The sequence below is a fragment of the Malus domestica genome, chromosome 15 (genome assembly GCF_042453785.1).
Source record: "Malus domestica chromosome 15, GDT2T_hap1".
Taxonomy (NCBI): domain Eukaryota; kingdom Viridiplantae; phylum Streptophyta; class Magnoliopsida; order Rosales; family Rosaceae; genus Malus; species Malus domestica.
The window spans coordinates 41,560,320-41,577,325 of record NC_091675.1 but is presented as its reverse complement, the minus strand read 5'-3'; positions in this window follow the sequence as shown (position 1 = coordinate 41,577,325).

Below are 17,006 nucleotides of genomic sequence, written 5' to 3'. Positions count from 1 at the left end.
CCCACTTGCAAGATTCCGAGCACCCGTGCGGTGGATCTGGTGGGAGATGGAGAAACAAACAGGAGAGACAAAAAAGGAGGACGAGGAGAGAGAATGGAGGACAGAGAGGTAAACGGGTTGAAAGGTCAAGCTCTCGGCTTCAATGGTAGGACCTAGCACCATGCATCGATGCCGCATGCAAGGCCATGGTTGGGTTCCTTGAGTTCTAGGGATTCCAAAAATATTATTTTTGAGTTTTGAAGAGGAAGGAGGAAGAGAGCTCACGAGAGTGAGATGGAAAAGAGGGAGAGAAAGAAAGAAAAAGGAAGAGGGAGAGAGAGAGAGAGAGAGAGGAACCGGTCAAATGAGGGGAAAAAGGGGAAGGGTGATGGGGATGTGTGAGAAAAAAATAGTAATATTTTATTACAAATTGCCAGAGCTATTCAGTGTAGGGGTGGAGATACAAAAAGCAATTACTGTTCATTGAGGGCAGTTACTGTTCACTGGGTAGATAGCCCTAGGGGGCCTCCACTACGCTGGAACTGCTCTTAGTAAAACGGTTTGAGCCCCTTTCCTCATATGTTGGGCTTAGCCAGATTTTTCATTTTTCGATGAGATGGGCTATGAAAAAGCCCAATAACTAATCCCTGCATTCAAAACCTCAACATTGGCCTTTTTTTGTATACTACAATGCTTTGTGAAACCCTTAAACCTTTTGTTGTTTACGATTTGAATGGAATGGATAACTTATAAAATCTTTTAATAAGTAATTTATCTTTCCTTTTATGCACAATATATGAATAAGTATATTGAACAGCAGCTCAGAAGACGAACAACTGGCAGTAATGTTCATGAAATTCATGTCTAGGCGTGAGTGTCAGAATTAGGTTTATAATGTGGTTTCAAAGAGAAAGACGTGAGGAATTATATGAGCAAAGCTCGCGACAAAGTGGCAAATTTGGCCAAAATACTTCATTTACAATCTCAAAACAACGTTTTAAGTTCTAGGAATACTTTTGGAAATTTGTTAACCGTTTATTTTGTTTCCTATTGAAACATTAAAGTCCTTCTAGGGTTTGGCTTAATGTTTTGGATAGGGGTGGGTTCGGTTTAAATCGGTTTGGTTTTTTGTCAAAACCGAAACCAAACCGAAATTTCGGTTCGGTTCGGTTCGGTTCGGTTCATTTTTTTTTCGGTTTTTTTCGGTTCGGTTTTTTTTCGGTTCAGTTTCGGTTTTTTGTTTTTTATTTTTTCAAAAAATGAAAAACATTGAAATTTTAAATTTAACATATCCAACACAATCATAACATAAGCATTCTAACTAGAATAAAAGACAATGAAAATAAACATTTAAAGTTGAACTAAAATCATCAATCAAGTCTTCCAAAGTCCAAACTAACAACCTCACAACACAAAAATCGTACAAATTACTTAGAAAAGTTTAATTGTATGATGTTGTTCAAAGATCAGGGTTGTTTGCTTGTAACTGCATGTTGACAACTTGATTAGTAAAAGTAATGTGTGGGTGGATTTATTTAGTGTGTGTTGGATTCTTTTCCATCACAAATTACCCAAGTAATCTACCCGAAATAAATGTTTATGGATTCTGTTACATGTTATATGAGAGTAGATTTGGAAAAGAAAACTGGGGCATAAGTAGACAGTGCTATGGAAATGGATGTAGGTACTTCAGGAGGAGGTTTGGTTCCGGAACCTTATATAGGGGAGAAATAATAGGTTAGGGTATAGAGTTTTTATAGGCCTTTTTTTAATATTTTGAGCTTAAAGTTTGGCAACACATTGAGTTTAGCACATTTTAACTTACAAATTGGGTTTAGAAAATAATACCCAAAACAAATAATTAAATAAAAAAATTAATTTAATTAATTCGGTTCGGTTCTGTTTGGTTCGGTTTCTAGATCACTAAAGCCGAACCGAACCAAAAGAATTCGGTTCGGTTCGGTTTTTTCAATTCGGTTCGATTTTTTCGTTCGGTTCGGTTTTTTCGGTTTCGGTTCGGTTTGGTTTTCGGTTTTTTTCGGTTTTCGGTTTTTTGAACCCACCCCTAGTTTTGGACGTATAAGCACACCTCTTGGTGTTAGAATTACTATATTTTCGATAGTTATTCAATAAAAGTATTCTCTCTATGTTTCTAGTGGACTCTAGGGCTTGCTAGTGGATTCTAGTGTATGTAGGATTTTTATTCGATTTCTCTTTACATATATTCTCATTGTGTCACTTTTTTGGTAAGAATAAGTAATTCATCTTTCACTTTCAAGTTGGACACTATTTTTTTTTTCTTCATTTAGCATTCAAACATACCTTAGTTACAGTGGGTTATCCATTTCAATATAATCTTAGATATCAATTGAGAACTAAACAAATATCTTACGACCCTGGTCACAGCCCGTCCCAGAGATGTATATTATTTTATTCTTGATGATATGAAATGATGGAAATACCCATGGACGTTAAATTGTGTGATGTGGTTTAAGTGTTGTTTATGGATCACTATTCTCAAATCCTATTTGTTTGGGACCAAGTAGGATTAAGTAATTGTGTATTTTGGGTTGTTGACCAATCCTAGATCACACGCACACACATCCACATCACCTCCTCTCTCTCACTCCCGTACTCTCTCTCTCGGTTCACTCTCTCTCTCTCTCCCTTCTACGTACGGACGTCAACCAAAACCTTTGCGAACGCGACGGATCGAAGTGGAAAATGACACCATTGTGTTCGTGAAGCTCAAACGAACACATCCATACCATTTACAGGTAAGAACTACTTCGAAATCACGTGAAAACCCTAACCCCGAATGAGGTATTGTTCATGCAAAAATTTATGGCTTGTTTTTATGGAATTTGAAGCTTATAGGAAGCTTTGTGAGATCCCTAGGAGGCTGGTGAGACTTATCCCGAGGACAAGCGTATCCACGGGCGACTCGAGGGTTACGACCCGTCGACATACTAGTGAGTGTGCTTTTGTTTTCAGTATATATTTATATACTTGATATATTTCCCAGAAATGCATTTTTAAGAAAAGTATGCTTTGAAATAATATGCCAAATGCTTTTATATTATGAATATGCATTTCATGGTTGCATATATATATATATATATAAATATGGTACTGTGGACGCACAGGTAAGTTCAGGTAAGTTATGTTTGGTTATGTGAATCATCGATGATGTGATATGTGATTGAATAATGTTGAGCTCATAAAACTGCACCTTGCTGATGTGTTGCAAGAATAGGACATAATTAGTTTTGAAAGGTGCCTTTGTCGGGCCTTAGGTGTAGGCCTTGAGGCTCGCAATAAAAACTAACCAAGTGCTTGGCGTGCCATTGCTATCTCAGTATAGCAGATGTAGAACAAGATTGTATTTAGTCGATTACTTGCGCCCCAAGTTACTCGGACTTCTCGTTATCAAAGGATTGTCGTGGATGGGTTAAGTTCACATTAAGTTCTTTTTCTTGCCTTGTGACCAAGGACTTTCAGTTCATAGTCTTGTATATTTGAATGAGGGGAGTCCAGATCCCTTAAGTCATTTGTTTGGTTCTTGATTGGTTTTAAATGAAAGCATATCCATTAAGCTGACCAGATCCAGATGCAAATGAGACTTTTAAAGTAGGAAAACAGATAGATATGACTTGAATACATGATGGAGAATATATTAAACAGTAGATTTATTATCTTAGAAAACACACAAATAACTTTAAGCAAGATTTCACCTTGTCGGACAAGGTTGAACTTCCTGCAATCACTTCTCTTTGAGTGTACAGAGGTTTATATGCTAAAAAGGGATGGATGGTAAACCAGTTTACATAAGGGAATCGATACTACGCCACTAGGGGTGATAGCAGAGTTTTTAAACAAGACAAAATATAGCTTTTATGAGGGAGATATCCTGAAAATGACTGAGATTTGGGCTGATTACAGCTATTAGATGCAAATTTGGCTTGAGAGCAGAGTTTGTAAGTCTATTTGTTTGATTGGTTGAGTGTCTTTGTCTCTGGGGCCTCTTCCTCCTTTTATACGCAAATTAGCCTAACTGCAGTGATTTCGCTCTTGCCCGAAAGCACTTAAAGGGTAGTGAGTCATCAGTTTTTACTTGTATTGCCACTGAAAAGTGCTTTTTGGTTGATTGTGAGTTAGTCCCTATCACTTGATATTTAAATCATAGGCACATGGCCTATGCATTAATGGGAAGGCGTCAATTTGTCTCTGGGTTTGATGCTTGAGCCTCAAGCAAATCTCCCTTTAATTGGTATCTTTGAGCTTTCACACATTTGCAGCCCAATGTTCAAATATTAACCCAAACAACATCTTCAGTTTTGTCGACCCCAACATATTGCAATCAAACTCACAATTGCCGTATAAATTAAGCAATCAACCTCCCTATGTAAAGCGAGTCGAATCAGCCCGTCAAATCAAACTTTCAAACTTAGAGCTTTTCGATTCAAAATTTCTAGTGCTCTGAAATATAAGATACTTCAAATAATTTAATTGTTAGATATTAATTTTGTATTTTTAGCTAAGGTTTAACGGTTAAAAAGTTTGAAGTAGCTGATACTAGGGGGTTCGAAGCACGTAGAAAATCTACTACTGGATCTAGTGGTCAATAATTCTAGTGTGTGATTATAAACGTGTCTATGCAGCCACACACACAAATACAAAGAGTTCTTTGTGTTTTTATATGTGTGCTGATTTGAACACAACTTTTTTAACCTCATCAAATTAAATAAATTAAACAAAAATAACTAACAAAATTAAACAAAGTGTGCAAGAGGAATAAAATTATGTGTTTACTATTTCTTTTTTTTTTTAGAGCTCTTGTGGAGGAAAAAAATAACTAAAAAAATTATGTCTAACATAATTAAAGATACGGCCTTGTGGAAGAATCCCTTGTTTGTTTATGGTAGTACAACGATACAAGGGAGGAAGAAATTAATCACAAAATTCGAAAATAAAGGTAACCGTTTCAAACCACTTGTACTACAAATCACTTGCAAATTGACTACATAAATTTTCAGTTTTGAAATATAGTTTAATTTCAGTAACCAAATTGCTGCATATTTTGTTTTTTGTCATTGTTTTTGTTAATTAAGGGTTGAGTATATGATATTGTAGCGTGTGAGAAACTCAAAATTCAGCTAGAATTGGTTGTACCGGCTTGACAATCTCAATACAAATATAATGAAGTTTCAGTTTGGTTGAACAAGTTACGTTGGTAACTGGGCAAACGTGATCAAATCGTGTACGTACGTAGCCTTGGTCGATATCATAACAGCAAACACCACAATTTGCTACTGCATGCATGCATGCATGTTGCAATTCCAGTTAGAGGTAGTTGTTGAGTTCCATGTATGATGTATATACCAGTATACCAGTCCCAGCTGCATGTTATAACTTAGGGTGGGTTCGGTTTCATTCGGTTCAGTTTTTTGTCAAAATTAAAATCAAACCAAATTTCGGTTCGGTTTGGTTCAATTTTCTTCATATTCGTATTTTTTTTTCAGTTTGGTTTTGTTTCAGTACGGTTTCAGTTTTTTTTTTTTTATAATTTTTTTATTTTATAAAACTTAATTTTTTTAATATGGAATTTAGAAAAGAGGCTTGCATTGGTAGACTAATAATAAGAAAATTGGGAAAGTGGAAAGTAGGAAGGTAGTTGTACATATACATGATTATATAAACCAATCATTTTCTATCAACAACCTCAATTGCATAGAAAAATGATCACCTATCCATTCAAAAAGCAAACAAATAGAGAAACTCTTCCAAGTTTCAAAGCCTTCCAAAACTTTCCTCTATAACCAATGAAATATGCTCCCTAATTAAACCAAGTATGTTCATTGAAAAAGTCATAGGCTTAGTTTCAAACTTGGCAACAAAGTTTCACAAAAGAATTAAACATCATGGGCATACATTAATAAAGTGTAAAGGGATTCGATTTGGTTCGGTTTCTGAACCTCCAAAACCGAAACTAAACCAATAAGGTTCAGTTCGGTTTGGTTTTTTTTTTTCTTTCGGTTTCAGTTCAATGTTTGGTCCCATTTTTTTTCGATTTTTGATTTTTTTGAACCCCCAAATACTTGATTAATTGAACAAGTTTAATTGTAGATACCGCTCGAGAAATTTACACAATTAGAACGTAACAGTTATTTTGTTACATGTTAATTATTAATGTACTTGTTATAATGTGAATTGATACAATAATTTACATAATTGAAACGTAGCAGTTATGTTTGGCAAACGGGTCGGGCCGTGATCATGTTGTTTTCATATAACACCCATTATCTTAATGGGTTATGTCGTGTCACACCCATTATCTTAATGGGTTATGTCGTGTCACACCCATTATCTTAATGGGTTCATAATAGGACGGGTCATTTTACCCAATAGGTAAAATCACTCAACCCGTTATGACCTGTTAAGAAAAGTATTTTCTTTTTCTAAATTTGTACATACCACATTGCCACATAACTATTTCTTCAAAACATAAAAACACATTTGTCATTGCGTATTACGCTACTACAAATATCAAATGTGCAAGGATGTGCAAAAGGAAGGAGTTTTTCTTTTCAAGGTTGTGAAGCCTTTCTCAGAAGTTAAAACCTTGTTAATAAAATTCAAAGCTTGCATGTTGTTCTTTTTACAAAATCCTTGAATTTTCATCGATCATTATGGGGAAATAGTATTAGAACTTTGACTTGATTTATTGTCTTCAAGAGTTATATTGATGAGAGAGATAGATTTTCTAAATTTAATTTAAATATATATATATATGTATTTTAACTTTCAATTTGGTTCGGGATAAAATCATTGAATCCTACCGTAGTTAACATAGTATTTTTTAAGGGTATAAAATTAATATTTTTTTTTATCATGTAAAGTGTAGCAGCCCGTCCCTAATTTTATGAATTTATGAATTTTAAAAGGCATGATTTTACGAATGTGCACTTAGAGGCAAGGGTTTTGATTTTTGTTGATCAGTGTAAAGTGAGGCGTATGAAATTTTGCTTTAGTGTATCCCTGAAGTATTCGACAACACGACTTCGTAGACGCAAGCAGAAGAGGATTTGGAGTTATGGTTAAAGTTTTACAGAACTGTAAACCTGAGAAGTAATTTTATTTTGGTTACTATTTATATTTTTATATGTATATAAATTTAAGTATTATTATTTGATTGGTTGTTAAAAAAAAGGAAGGAAAAAGAAGGAGGAAGGCGTCCGGGGGGGGGGGGAAGGAAGAAAAACAGAGAATAGAAGGGGATTGGGCAAAGCTGCCCAATCTGAAAAGAGGAAGGAGAGACCGAATGAGGAGAGGAGAGAGGAAGGTGAGTGACCAACCAGAAGAAGGAAAGAAGGAAAGAAGGAAAGGAGGGAGAAGGAAAAGGAGAGGATCGACCCGGGTACCCCTTTGACCCATACGCCGGCCCGATTCTGGGCAGAGAAATCTGACTAAATTAAGATGAAATTCCGACGAATGGAGTCGAGTTATCACTTGGAAATCTTTCACCATCAGTCCACCTTCCTTTATCATTCAAAATTGAGGTTGTTTGGGCTCGGTTTTGGAAGAATTGAAACCGTGGGAATTCATTATTTTCTACAACCATTTCTGCTGATCTCCACCACCATTAGACTCCTCTTGAACCCAGGAGCAAAGCCCAAGAAGTGGTGGAGGCGTCGGAACACGTTTGGAGGTCGAATTGAAGCACACCCAATTCTAGGGTTCCGACGGGTTTTGATAAAATTGGAACCTTTCCAGGCCAAATTGGCCTTGGTCACGGGTATGAAAGTTGTTCTACTCATTGAGATCTTCAAATCTACAAATTTTGGTAATTTTTAGAAATAGTTGATTTTTCCGGCGAGTCGTGGCGACCAACCGCCACCTACGGCGGCGAGTGGCCCGAGGGCCACCAATGCTATTTTTAGGCTATATTCAATGCTTGAATTCAGTTTTGAAAATTGAATGACGTAGATTGATCATTAGAACCAAAATTCTCTAAGATACGTTAATAGGCCATTATATGAATTGACAATCTAACCGTTGGATCGTCATCAAACTTTAATAGGTTATTAGTCATAATATTTGAGGAATATAGGAACTTACGGATTTGGAATCCGACTTACGGATCTTCTCGAATTGGATATGTAAGTTTGTAAAATAAAATGTTAACCACCACTTGGTTTTGGCAATCAGCGGAGATCCGACCGTTAGATCATTCCAAAACTTTAGTATGTTATTTTAGAAGCATAATGTGGATCCTTGGAAGTTACGGATCCGAGATCTGATTCATAGATCTTCTGGACCTATTGACGTAAACTTATGTGCGATGTAAGTTATGCATTGTATCAACGAGATTTCTGAGATATGGTTTGATAATTGGTCACAAGCGCCGATCGTTGTGATGCCTCGATGCTTATGCTAAGAAGTTGTAGCGCGGACTCCAGGTGAGTGGATCTTTCCTTGCTCATCTTATGTTTCATGATTGATAATTCTATAAATGCTTTTAAATAGAATTGAGAAACTTATGCCATGACATATATATATATATATATATATATGTATGTATATGTATATGTTATTAAATACTATGAGATGGTTGAGTTAGAGTTCATCGTGATCTATCCATATACGTATTACTTTAAATGATTATTGTGAACTACGAATGGCTTAATCCCTGCTTAGGGTACATAGGCAGTCTAACGAGACGTTAGATGCAGCCATATAAGAAATGAGATTAAATAATCGAGACCATAACCTTGTTTAAGGAACTGAACAATGTGTGTGGGCTTTTGGTTTTAAGTATATATATACACACTTGATGTTTCCCAGAAAATGCAATTAAATGATTTATGCTTTAAAAATGCTATGACTAATGAATAATGCTTAAACGATGAGTTGAATTGTTTGCATATATATATATATATATAATTGTGGTACTGTGAACGCTTTGAAGTGTAAAGGTGAACGCAGGACACACAGGTAAGTTCATGTAAGTTTAGGTAAATTTAAATAAGTATATGATATTAGTTAATTGATGAGATAAGTGATGAGATATCAATATGTCGTATAGGTCACTAGAGGTGACTCCAACTTATATGCTAGCCATGATTGATGAGATATGTTATGAGATATCAATATGTCGTATAGGTCACTAGAGGTGATTCCGACTATTATTATGCTAGCCATAACTGATGAGATATCAACAGGTCGTATAGGTCACTAGAGGTGACTCTGACTTATATGCTAGCCATGATTGATGAGATATGTGATGAGATATCAATATGTCGTATAGGTCATTAGAGGTGACTCCGACTATTATATGCTAGCCATGATTGATGAGATATGTTATGATATATCAATATGTCATATAGGTTACTAGAGGTGACTCCGACTAATATTATGCTAGCCATAACTAATGAGATATGTGATGAGATATCAATAGGTCGTATAGGTCACTAGAGGTGACTCCGACTTATATGCTAGCCATGATTGATGAGATATGTGATGAGATATCAATATGTCGTATAGGTCACTAAAGGTGACTCCGACTATTATATGTTAGCCATGATTGATGAGATATGTGATGAGATATCAATATGTCGTATAGATCACTAGAGGTGACTCTTATTATGCTAGCCATAAATGATGAGATATGTGATGAGATATTAATAGGTCATATAGGTCACTAGAGGTGACTCCGACTTATATGCTAGCCATGACTGATGAGATATGTGATGAGATATCAATAGGTCGTATAGGTCACTAGAGGTGACCTCGACTTAGATGCTAGCCTATATGTGATGAAATGCTAGCATATATAATGAATACGTGATGAGCTAGCAGATGTGATGAATATGCGATAAATTGCATATGATTATAAATATGTGAAGTATGACTTGAACTGATATATATATATATATATATATATATATATATATATATATATATTCTAATTCTGGAAATCATATAGGTGTTGTAGCGAGGGGTTATAGAAATTTATATGGTTTCTATTAAAATATTATTTACGGGGCCACTCACCTTTGTCTTGTGTTCACCCTCCAGGTCTTCTTAGTTGAGTATTCTTATCACCAAAGACCCGTGGCGATTCTTAGTATCGAAGACTATTTCGAGGGTACGATTCTTAATTCACCTGTTGGTACTTGCTTATGCTCTAGCGTCACGTGTGAAGTGGGTTCATTCCCACTCACCTGTGCACTCTGGTATTTAGACACTCTTAGATTTAAATTTATTCACAATTTTCCACATCATCACACTTTATGGCTTCGTCACCTTCCAGGTGTCGGCTAGCACAACTTGATTCGGAGTCCTAGTGGACATTTCGGGTCGGGGTGTGTCATAAAGGGTTATCCACTTGTATACCTGGACTGATCTGTTATCTTAATATATGATTATCAGATTACGCGATAACGACCCGATTCGTTATTATTTTAACCCAAAAATCTGTTAATTTCGTTTCGAATTAACATGTTGTATCAGAAATTACTAGACCTAATAGCAGTTCTACAAAAACATAAATATGTTATAATCTGACCACACGCATGACATGGACGCCACAATACGTAGCTTATTGAGTCATTAGGGTCACATTCGACAATCCTGTCGTTAAGCAAGAGTATTACACCCATTAATTGTATATATCCATAATTTGACATAATCATTCTTGAATTTATGGGCTGGTGCTACGGATGCTATTAGACAAAGAAAATAATTAGGCTAAGCAGTCCTTATATGTGGACAACTTTAGTCAAAATAGTCAATTACACTGATGTAATTCCTTATTATGGTATTCGAGATTTAAAATCGATAGAACTGGTCCTGAGTTTGTCCATTGTCAATCATTTTGGTCATTCCGTAAAAAATCTTCGTTAAATAATGATAGATTTAGACCTGGCATTCGTGTCGTGTTTTCCGTGTTCGTGTTGTTTTCATGTCATACCCAATATCTTAACGGGTCATGTCATGTAACATCCGTTAAAATAAACGGGTAAAATGACCTGACCCGAAATCGACCCGATAATATTAACAAGTAGTATGAATCGACCCGTTACCCGTTAAGGAAAATATATTTTAAACCAATAAATAATCAAATGAAAAATGTTTGTACCACACTTGACCAATCCTGAAACTACTGAGCATTGGTCAACGTTATACCGTCAAGGACCCATAAGAGTTTCCCTCAAACCAGGAGGCCAATCAAAGCGCGACATGTGTTGACATCAGAAACCAATCATAGCGCGACACATGTTAACATCAGAAGCCAATCACAACACGACACGTGTCAATGTTAGAATGAAACTAGAAACTCTCTTCTATAAATAGAGATCATTCTCTCACAATATTTCCTAATGTCATTTGTATTAAATCATTGACTAGTACTCACTAAAGGAGAGCTTGAACCTATGTACTTGTGTAACCCTTCACAATTAATGAGAACTCCTCTACTCCGTAGACGTAGCCAATCTGAGTGAACCACGTATATCTTATGTTTGCTTCCTTGTCTCTATCCATTTACATACTTATCCACACTAGTGACCGAAGCAATCTAACGAAGGTCACAAACTTAACACTTTCTGTTATACCAAAGTCTTCGCTGATTTTGTGCATCAACATTTGGCACCGTCTGTGGGAATGACACTTATTCCCACTCTCTTCAGCTTTGCCAAGCTGGTTTCCACCATTCATACACTCTCTTTTGACCATGCATCCCTCTCTAACATGGGGAGCGAAGGAAACCACAACACACAGAATGACACCCCTTTTGCACCTAGGGCGAAGCAACGAAAGAATGAAGGAAAGAGGGTTGCTCTTCAAGCTAAAGTCAATGAGTTAGAAGCTCAGAACAACAAGATAGCAATGAAGAATGAGGTCTTCCAAGAGCAGTATGAGAAGCTCTTTGAGACTCTCTACGAAAATAGGTGTACTCAAACAGGCGAGCTCATTGCCCCTGTGGACATCAACCATCATCTGGGTGCCCCCCAACACAGAGGGTCACCTCCCTTTGACATGGGTATCCCTAATGAGGAGCAAGTTAATCATCAAAACATTGATCAACATGAGACTTCTTTCAACCTAGATGCTTCGACCCAAAGTAGAAGAAGTGGAGGAAGACACCTCCTTGCAGAAGGGTTGGAATGATCGAAAGTCATTTATTGTGACTGCCGAGACTTCCTAAAGCAACGTCGAGAGAATCCTCTCCATATATGCTCAAAGATCAATGACCTAAGGGTTTCTGAAAGACTCGGTCCCTTCCCGCGACCCAGGCTAGCTGCCAATCTAGGGAAGGAACGACAGGTCCTAGAGAAACATGAAGGTACGGGGGACTTTGAGGTATTCCAACAGACTCGCCCTAAAAGTCAGTACGACGAGTCCAAGAAAAAACTACACGCCTTTGCTCAAACTTTCCTACTTCCAAGAGGCGATGGAGACTTACGAAAGAAAATTTCAGTGGTACATGACTCCGCTCAGGACCTCCTTATCTTATAGCTTCTTGAGGAAGTAAACAAGTTGAAAGCCCAACGTCAGGCCGAGATACCTGACTGGAACCAACCCAGGCCTAGCCCTCTCACAAGAAGGATCCTCGACACCCCTTCCAAGCGAAGACAAAACAAAAGCTTGGTTTACAACTTTATACTGGAAGGGAGGACCCAATTGAATACCTTAACCTCTTTGAGTCCCCCATGGCATATCGGATACACACCGACGAAGAGCGATGTCTTGTCTTCCCCTCCACCCTCTCTAGCGGAGCTCTAAACTAGTATTGCCGTCTTCCACCTGAGATAGTAGACTCATTTAAGGAATTGAGGAAACTGTTTCTCTCTCAACACATCTTCCAGACCGATCATTTGCATTCTGCAAATAACTTGTACACTATTCGCCAGAAGCCGGACGAGTCACTACGTTGAGGTAGATGACAAGACCGCCCTCAAGGCCTTCCCGGCAGGCCTACGTGATTGTTTCTTTAAGTACATGATCAATGCCAACACTTGGAAGACTTACTCTAAGGTGATGGCACATGCTTACAACCACGTCTCCACCGCAGCAAGGACATACTAAAGGAACCCCCATATGGTTAACCCCTATCAACAAATGGGAAGTGGAAGTCAAGTTTTACCAAGTGATGAGATATTGGCCATTCAGACACCCATTGCATCATCTCCTGCCTCATTTAGCTACTCGCTAAGTTAGCAAACGTATATGTCTCTTGGTAAAAGGAAGGATTTTTACTCTCAGCAAGCCCATTACAACAAGAAGGAGAAAAGTTCATATCAAGACAACCAGGGGTGAATGTACCGTCAACTATTATGACTATGGGGCCAAGCCTTACTCTTTCAAAGTGGAGGACAAGGTACTGAAGGAAATGCTATTATAAGAAGGCATACACATTACAAATGTTTTGACTCTTAACCGCTTGAGATCTTTTGTCACACAAGCCATTCGGCAAATATTTAAAGAAGAGGGAATTCAGACAACTTCTTCTGAGTCTTTTGTGTTCCTAGCACTGGAACACTTGGTCTACGCTGACCCTTATACTCCAACTCAGAGCTTCAACATGCATACTTTGACATAAAGTATGTGATACTAAGTGTTACAACCAACATGGTTCACATATAAAAAACATGGATCCCTTCATGCATAGCAAAACATTCATAAGCATCACTCATATCAATCAACATAAACATTATATATTCCAACACATTCATACATAAACATCATACATTCCAACACATTCATACATAAACATCATACATTCCAACACATCCATACATAAGCCAACTGTGCTTCGAAAGGGTTCAACATACTTTGTGTCTTCGACACTTGCTACAATGTGCCTCGACACCTTGCCCTTAGTCTCACCAACCAGGTGATTAAATGTGAAGAAGGAACTCATCTTCATGCCACCAACCAGGTGAAGAAGGAACTCATCCTCATGCCACAAACCAGGTGATGAAATGTGATGAAAGGTGATGAAGGAACTCACCTTCGTACCACTAACTAAGTGATGAAAGCAACTCACCATTCATTCCACCTACCAGAAGACGAGTGGTACAACTTGTACATGTGAACTCCTAGCATTCACAAATAATAAAAAACCCTCAATTTTGATAACTCAACTAGGGTAACACTTATGCCCAACAAGAGTTATAGTATTGCAAGCCAACAACAACTTCAGTGCATGGCATAGGAAGATCAAGCTATTCAGCCCTCTTGCATCTGCTTCTGACATTTCCCCTCTGTAACAATGCAAACACTACAACTCGTAGAAAGCTTCACACTCTTGATCACGACAATGTGAAGCAAAACCAACTTATGGTGCCAACAAGAGCTTTATTAAAGGAGTTCAACCACAATTCTCAAAAGCTTCACACACTCTTGATCAAGACATTGTGAAGCAAAACCAATTTATGGTGCCAACAAAAGCTTCATCAATGGAGGACAACCACAATTCTCAAAAGCTTCACACACTCTTGATCAAGACAGTGTGAAGCAAAACCAATTTATGGTGCCAACAATAGCTTCATCAATGGAAAGCAACCACAATTCTCAAAAGCTTCACACACTCTTGATCAAGACAGTGTGAAGCAAAACCAATTTATGGTGCCGACAAAAGCTTCATCAAAGGAGTTCAACCATAATTCTCAAAAGCTTCACACACTCTTGATCAAGACAGTGTGAAGCAAAACCAATTTATGGTGCCAACAAGAGCTTCATTAATGGAGGGCAACCACAATTCTCAAAAGCTTCACACACTCTTGATTAAGACAATGTAAAGCAAAACCAATTTATGGTGCCAACAAAAGCTTCATCAAAGAAGTTCAACCACAATTCTCAAAAGCTTCACACACTCTTTATCAAGACAGTGTGAAGCAAAACTAATTTATGGTGCCAATAAGAGCTTCATCAATGGAGGGCAACCACAATTCTCAAAAGCTTCACACATTCTTGATCAAGACAGTGTGAAGCAAAACCAATTTATGGTGCCAACAAAAACTTCATCAATGGAGGGCAACTACAATTCTCAAACCTTCGAGGCAAATTCAAGACTGTTCGAAGCAAATTCAATTTATATGGTTCATCCAAACCTTCGACTACTACAAGGTGTGGCTGGCATCACAATCTCTTGCTCAACAGTGTGGAAGAAAAATTCGTATATGTTGTCTCTCCCACATTTTCAAATTTCTAGCTTCCCAAAAAAAAAAGGCAAATTCAACAAAGCTTCATCAATGGAGGACAACTACAAATTCTCAAAAGCTTCACACTATCTTGATCAAGATAGTGTGAAGCAAAATCAATTCGTGGTACCCAACAAAGCTTCACCAACAAAAGCTTCATCAATGGAGGACAACTACAAATTCTCAAAAGCTTCACACTATCTTGATCAAGATAGTGTGAAGCAAAATCAATTCATGGTACCCAACAAAAGCTTCAACTCCAAAGCTTCACCTACAAAGCTTCAACTCCAAAACTTCACCTACAAAAGCTTCACCCACAATAGCTTCACCTACGAAAACTTCACCCATAAAAGCTTCACCCATAAAAGCTTCACCCACCACAAAAGCTTGACCTACAAAAGCTTCACCTACAAAAGCTTCACCCACAAAAGCTTCACCCATAAAAGTTTCACCCACCACAAATGCTTCACCTACAAAAGCTTCACCCACAATAGCTTCACCTATAAAAGCTTCACCAACAAAAGCTTCACCCACCACAAAAGCTTCACCCACAAAAGCTTCACCCACCACAAAAACTTCACCTACAAAAGCTTCACCCATAAAAATTTCACCAACAAAAGCTTTACCCACAAAAGCTTCCCCCACCACAAAAGCTTCACCCACAAAAGCTTCCTCCACCACAAAAGCTTCACCAACAAAAGCTTCACCCACCACAAAAGCTTCACCCACAAAAGCTTCACCTACAAAGCTTCAACATAAAAGCTTCACCTACAAAAGCTTCACACTATCTTGATCAAGATAGTGTGAAGCAAAATCAATTCATGGTACCCAACAAAGCTTCACATACAGAGCTTCACCTATAAAACTTAAAAGATATATATATATATATATATATATTTTCTTCGAAAATTCAAAAATTCAAAAATTTTGAAATTCAAAAATTCAAAAATTCAAAAATTCAAAAATTCAAAAAAAATAAAAAATAATTGCCTATGCCTCCTCTTCTTTGGGCCTAACAACTTTCATAACAAATATATATGAATGAGGAGTTTTGGGCTATCACTTAGAAAGGAAAATGATGAAGTTTTGTTACTTTGGAAACTTGGCTACTAGCAAGACATCTCCTTCGTCAACTCCCTCGACCGGAAACTTGGGGGACTCCTACCATATGCTACTGCACCTTGATACTCGGAAGTCTCACGACCACTCAGTGACTTGGATTTTTTCAAGTTTCCAACCGAGAAGTTTTCCTCACTCGGGAAATTAAGGGAGCACTACCTCAACCTACATGCTTCACTCACAAAGCTTCAACATACAAGATTTAACAAAAGGAAAAATTCAAAGAACTTAGTGAAGAAGGCCTTGGTGTATTTAACACAATACGTTGAAATGAAGCAAATCTTGTTTATTGATATCTCCGATAAGTTACAAATATGTACATATACATGAATCAAAATAAATAAACAAGAGAGAGCCTTCACAAAGGTTGCTCAGGAGAAGTCTCAGCAGTCGGCAGAGCCCCAGAAAGAAGAGGCACCTGAGGGTGATTATTTGCAGCCTCAGTACTAGGCAGAATCCCAGAAGGAGGAGGCACCGAAGGTTGATCATTTGGAGCTTCATTACGCGGTACAACGCTAGAAGACGAAGGCAATAAATGCCTTTGGAACAAACCTACAAACCTCTGATGATCAAGTAAAATCTAACCATCAGATTCCTGTAGCTGGTCGAGCTTCCTCTTCATGTTTGTAACATAGTCATATGCGAGCCTATGAAACTGTTTATTCTCATGCTTGAGCCCTCTGATCTCCTGTTTGAGACTTA